Source organism: Triticum aestivum, chromosome 4A, assembly GCF_018294505.1.
Source record: "Triticum aestivum cultivar Chinese Spring chromosome 4A, IWGSC CS RefSeq v2.1, whole genome shotgun sequence".
Lineage (NCBI taxonomy): Eukaryota > Viridiplantae > Streptophyta > Magnoliopsida > Poales > Poaceae > Triticum > Triticum aestivum.
In genome coordinates, this window is record NC_057803.1 from 578,797,631 (window position 1) to 578,804,683 (window position 7,053).

Genomic DNA, 7,053 nt, shown 5'->3' on the forward strand with positions numbered 1-7,053 from the left:
ACCTGATGAACTTGGACCCCACGTCAGAAGATACGGGAGCTGCCCACGAGGGTGGGGGCGCCCCCCAGGGCGCGCCCCCTGTCTCGTGGGACCCTCGTGGCTCCCCTGGCGTACCTCCTGCACCCATATATACCTACGTGACCTAAAACTTCCAGAAGACACAATAGACCGGGAGTTCCGCCGTCAGAAGCCTCCGTAGCCACCAAAAGTCAATCGGGACCCTGTTCCGGCACCCTACCGGAGGGGGGAACCCTCACCGGTGGCCATCTTCATCATCCCGGTGCTCTCCATGATGAGGAGGGAGTAGTTCTCCCTTGGGGCTGAGGGTATGTACCAGTAGCTATGTGTTTGATCTCTCTCTCTCTCTCTCGTGTTCTTGAGATGATACGATCTTGATGTATCGCGAGCTTTGCTATTATATTTGGATCCTATGATGTTTCTTCCCCCTCTTCTTTCTTGTAACGAATTGAGTTTCCCCTTTGAAGTAATCATATCGGATTGAGTCTTTAAAGATTTGAGAACACTTGATGTATGTCTTGCCGTGGATATCTGTGGTGACAATGGGATACCGCGTGCCACTTGATGTATGTTAAGGTGACCAACTTGCGAGTTCATGAACCTATGCATAGGGGTTGGCACACGTTTTCGTCGTGATTCTCCGGTAGATCTTTGGGGCACTCTTTGAGGTCCTTTGTGTTGGTTGAATAGATGAATATGAGATTGTGTGATGCATATCGTATAATCATACCCATGGATACTTGAGGTGACATTGGAGTATCTAGGTGACATTAGGGTTTTGGTTGATTTGTATCTTAAGGTGTTATTCTAGTACGAACTCTAGGGCTGTTTGTGACACTTATAGGAATAGCCCAACAGATTGATTGGAAAGAATAACTTTGAGGTGGTTTCGTACCCTACCATAATCTCTTTGTTCGTTCTCCGCTATTAGTGACTTTGGAGTGACTCTTTGTTGCATGTTGAGGGATAGTTTTATGATCCAATTATGTTAGTATTGTTGAGAGGACTTACACTAGTGAAAGTATGAACCCTAGGCCTTGTTTACCATCATTGCAATACCGTTTACGCTCACTTTTATCACTTGCTGCCTTGCTGTTTTTATTATTTCAGATACAAAAACTATTATCTACTATCCATATACCACTTGTATCACCATCTCTTCGCCGAACTAGTGCACCTATACAATTTACCATTGTATTGGGTGTGTTGGGGACACAAGAGACTCTTTTTTATTTGGTTGCAGGGTTGCTTGAGAGAGACCATCTTTATCCTACGCCTCCTACGGATTGATAAACCTTAGGTCATCCACTTGAGGGAAATTTGCTACTGTCCTACAAACCTCTGCACTTGGAGGCCCAACAACGTCTACAAGAAGAAGGTTGTGTAGTAGACATCAAGCTCTTTTTTGGCGCCGTTGCCGGGGAGGTGAGTGCTTGAAGGTATATCTTTAGATCTTGCAATCGAGTCTTTTAGTTTCTTGTTTTATCACTAGTTTAGTTTATAAAAGAAAACTATAAAAAAATGGAATTGAGTTTGTCTCATACGCTTCACCTTTTTAATATCTTTCGTGAGTATGATGGAAAGGATAATTGTGCTCAAGTGCTAGAAGAAGAGATCTCTAAAATGTTTGGCACTAAATATTTGAATGATGAGCATGATTGCAATGTTGTTAGTACGAATTCTTTGAATATCCATGATGCTAATGATGATTGCACTAGTTATGATGAAAATGCCTCCTATAAACATGTCAATTTTTGTGGAGTAGACTGGGTTTGCAAGTACACACCAAATAGGGAAGATAGATATTGCAAGAGGCATAAGTACTTAGAAACCAAATTGTTGCAAGAAGAGCTAGATGAATGTGCTGAAAATTTAAGATATCTTACCCATACTTGCGAACTTTGCAATGAACATGGTCATTTAAATATCAAATGCAAATTGTTCCATGACCGTATCGTGTCCAAAAATTGTGATGACTTGATTTCCCTTGCACATCATAATGAACTTAGTTTGCTCTTGGGTTATGAAGAAATGAAACGTATAACTGAGGGTATTCCAAAATTTAATCTCGATAAACTTCTTGGTTTTGATCTAGAGAAGATTTATATGTATTGTGCGGTGAATTGCATTGAAAATCCTTATATTGCCAATTACATAAAGAAAAGAAAACAAATAGAGGATGAAGAGAATACTAATGAAAGGGAAGAGACTTCCCAATATCCTCCTATTATTTCTTATATTGAATCAGGTAACGAGGAGGAGCTTTCTATCCAACCAATCTCATTAATAAGGAGCTCCAAAAAGAGGATTGAACCCACACATGATGTGGTGAAGAAGAAGAAAAGAAAAAGGAAGAGAGGTAAAAAGATATTTCTCCCAAATAATGTTGCTCCTATTACTATTGTGCCTCATGAAAATATAATTGTGGAAGATAATGATACTTCTTATGATCTTGAAAATCTTTTTGGCACTTGCTTGGAAGAATATAATAATTGCTATACTATCGGTGCTATCCATACTATTAATGATGAGAGTGATTATGCTTATGATATGAAAAGGCCCAAGCTTGGGGAAGCTATGTTTGATGAGGATGACATATTTGAGAATATATTTGCTGCAATTAATGTTTGTCCCAAGCTTGTGGATGCTATGTTTAATAATGATGATATTTTTAGCCTTCCATGTTTTGATATGCAAAGTGATTATGATGAGAACAAAGTTGCTACTTATGATGATTATTGTGATGAAACTTATGCTATAAAAGGTAGTGATGATTATATTTATAAAACTTGTCATGATTATGATTACCCTTTTTCTGAACATTACTCTTTTAATATGGAAACCCTTTATAGTATTCGAGTCTCTTATGATACTCCCACTATTCCGAATGAGAAGAAATTTGCTTATGTGGAGAGTAATAAAATTTCTATGCTTGTAGATCATGAAAAGAATGCTTTATGTGATGGTTATATTGTTTAATTCATTCATGATGCTACTGAAAATTATTATGAGGGAGGAATATATGCTTGTAGGAATTGCAATAATATTAAGTTTCCTCTCTATGTGCTTAAAGTTTTGAAGTTATGCTTATTTTGCCTTCCTATGCTAGTTGATTATTGCTTCCATAAGTTGTTTGCTCACAAAATCCATGTGCATAGGAATTATGTTAGACTTAAATGTGCTAGTCATATTCTTCATGATTCTCCCTTTATGTTACAATCCTTATCCTTTATGTGAGCATCATTGAAATCATCATGCCTAGCTAGGGGCGTTAAATGATTGCGCTTGTTGGGAGGCAACCCAATTTTATTTTGGTTCATTGCTTTTTGTTCCTGTTTAGTAATAAATAATTCATCTAGCCTCTGTTTAGATGTGTTTTTATGCTTTTAATTAGTGTTTGGGCCAAGTAGAACCTTTGGGAAGACTTGGGGAAAGTCATTTTGATCTTGCTGTAAAAAACAGAAACTTTAGCGCTCACGAGAATTGCTGCCATTTTTTATTTGAGAGTGATATTTAGTTAATTATTTTTGCAGATAATTAATAAATAAATTCCTAAGGTCCAGCAATTTATTTGAGAATTTTATGAGTTCCAGAAGTATACGTTTGATCCAGATTACTACAGACTGTTCTGTTTTTGACAGATTCTGCTTTTCATGTGTTGTTTACTTATTTTGATGAATCTATGGCTAGTAAAATAGTTTATAAACCATAGAGAAGTTGGAATACAGTAGGTTTAACACCAATATAAATAAATAATGAGTTCATTACAGTACCTTGAAGTGGTGATTTATTTTCTTATACTAACGGAGCTTACGAGTTTTCTGTTAAGTTTTGTGTTGTGAAGTTTTCAAGTTTTGGGTAAAGATTCGATGGACTATGGGATAAGGAGTGGAAAGAGCCTAAGATTGGTGATGCCCAAGGCACCATAAGGTAATATTCAAGGACAACCAAGAGCCTAAGCTTGGGGATGCCCCGGAAGGCATCCCCTCTTTTGTCTTCGTTCATCGGTAACTTTACTTGGAGCTATATTTTTATTCGCCACATGATATGTGTTTTGCTTGGAGCGTCAATTTATTTTGTTAGGATTTGCTTTCTGTTATTTAGAACAATGTTTTGCATCTTTTACTTCAATAAAAGTGGCATTGATAGCCTTTAGTATGCCTATTTTAGAAGTTCACATGTTGCTGTTTGAAAACAGAAAGTTTACCGCTGTTGCAATAATTCCCTAGAAAAGTAAGAATGTGATAAAATTTTGAAACCTTTTGCATATTAAGCTATGATAAATTTACTACAGTGGGAATTTTATTTCATATTTTTGGATCTAGGGAAGTATGGATGTTGTAGCATTCTTTACAAACTATCCTGTTTAGGCAGATTGCTGTTATGTTTGCATTGTTTGCATATGTTTGCTTCTTTAATAATTCTATTTGAGGATAGGACTATTAAATATGCATATGAATTTAGTATGCAATGTTGAATAATAATTTTAGTGATTTGCTACAGTAGAGTATGATAGGGTTTTTGCAATGGTTTATACTAACTTATCTCACGAGTCCTTGTTGAGTTTTGTGTGGATGAAGCTTTTGAGATTTAGGGAGACCGTGATATGAGAGGAATTAAGGAGACACAAAAGCTCAAGCTTGGGGATGCCCAAGGCATCCCAAGATAATATTTCAAGAAGTCTCAAGCATCTAAGCTTGGGGATGCCCCGGTTGGCATCCCACCTTTCTTCTTCAACAACTATCGGTTAGTTTCGGTTGATTCTAAGTTTTTGCTTCTTCACATGATGTTTGATATTCTTAGAATGTCATTTTATTTTGCTTTGCTTGCTGTTTGAATAAAATACCAAGATCTGAAATTATTAAATGTTAGAGAGTCTTCACATAGTTGCATAATTATTCAACTACTCATTGATCTTCACTTATATCTTTCAGAGTAGTTTGTCATTTGCTCTAGTGCTTCACTTATATCTTTTAGAGCATGGTGGTAGTTTTATTTTGAAGAAATATATGAACTCTCATGCTTCACTTATATTATTTTGAGAGTCTTAAATAGCATGGTAATTTGCTTAAAATCCTAATATGCTAGGTATTCAAGAATAATAAAATTCTCTTATGAGTGTGTTGAATACTATGAGAAGTTTGATACTTGATAATTGTTTTGAGATATGGAGATGGTGATATTAGAGTCATGCTAGTTGAGTAGTTGTGAATTTGAGAGATACTTGTGTTGAAGTTTGTGATTCCCGTAGCATGCACGTATGGTGAACCGTTATGTGATGAAGTCGGAGCATGATTTATTTATTGATTGTCTTCCTTATGAGTGGCGGTCGGGGACGAGCGATGGTCTTTTCCTACCAATCTATCCCCCTAGGAGCATGCGCGTAGTACTTTGTTTCGATAACTAATAGATTTTTGCAATAAGTATGTGAGTTCTTTATGACTAATGTTGAGTCCATGGATTATACGCACTCTCACCCTTCCACCATTGCTAGCCTCTCTAGTACCGCGCAACTTTCGCCGGTACCATAAACCCACCATATACCTTCCTCAAAACAGCCACCATACCTACCTATTATGGCATCCCCATAGCCATTCCGAGATATATTGCCATGCAACTTTCCACCATCTAGTTCATCATGACACATTCATCATTGTCATATTGCTTTGCATGATCATGTAGTTGACATTGTATTTGTGGCAAAGCCACCATTCATAATTCTTTCATACTTGTCACTCTTGATTCATTGCATATCCCGGTACATCGCCGGAGGCATTCATATAGAGTCGTCTTTGTTCTAGTATCGAGTTGTATCATCGAGTTGTAAATAAATAGAAGTGTGATGATCATCATTCAATAGAGCATTGTCCCCAAAAAAAGAGAGGCCAAATAAAAAAAAGAAAGGCCAAATAAAAAAATAAAAAAATAAAAATAAAAGGGACAATGCTACTATCCTTTTACCACACTTGTGCTTCAAAGTAGCACAATGATCTTCATGATAGAGAGTCTCCTATGTTGTCACTTTCATATACTAGTGGGAATCTTTCATTATAGAACTTGGCTTGTATATTCCAATGATGGGCTTCCTCAAAATGCGCTAGGTATTCATGAGCAAGCAAGTTGGATGCACACCCACTAGTTTCTTTTGTTGAGCTTTCATACATTTATAGCTCTAGTGCATCCGTTGCATGGCAATCCCTACTCACTCACATTGATATCTATTGACGGGCATCTCCATAGCCCGTTGATATGCCTAGTCGATGTGAGACTATCTTCTCCCTTTTTGTCTTCTCCACAACCACCACTCTATTCCACCTATAGTGCTATGTCCATGGCTCACGCTCATATATTGCGTGAAGATTGAAAAGGTTTGAGAACATCAAAATTATGAAACAATTGATTGGCTTGTCATCGGGGTTGTGCATGATTTAAATATTTTGTGTGGTGAAGATGGAGCATAGCCAGACTATATGATTTTGTAGGGATAACTTTCTTTGGCCATGTTATTTTGAGAAGACATAATTGCTTAGTTAGTGTGCTTGAAGTATTATTGTTTCTATGTCAATATGAACTTTTGTCTTGAATCTTATGGATCTGAATATTCATGCCACAATTAAGAAGAATTACATTGAAATTATACCAACTAGCATTCCACGTCAAAAATTATCTTTTTATCATTTACCTACTCGAGGACGAGCAGGAATTAAGCTTGGGGATGCTTGATACGTCCCCAACGTATCTATAATTTTTGATTGCTCCATGCTATATTATCTACTGTTTTGGGCAATATTGGGCTTTACTATCCACTTTTATATTACTTTTGGGACTAACCTATTAACCAGAGGCCCAGCCCAGATTTGCTGTTTTATGCCTATTTCAGTGTTTTGAAGAAAAGGAATATCAGACGGAGTCGAAACGGAACGAAATCAACTGGAGAAGTTATTTTTGGAAGGAAACACACCTGATGAACTTGGACCCCACGTCAGAAGATACGGGAGCTGCCCACGAGGGTGGGGGCGCCCCCCCTAGGGCGCG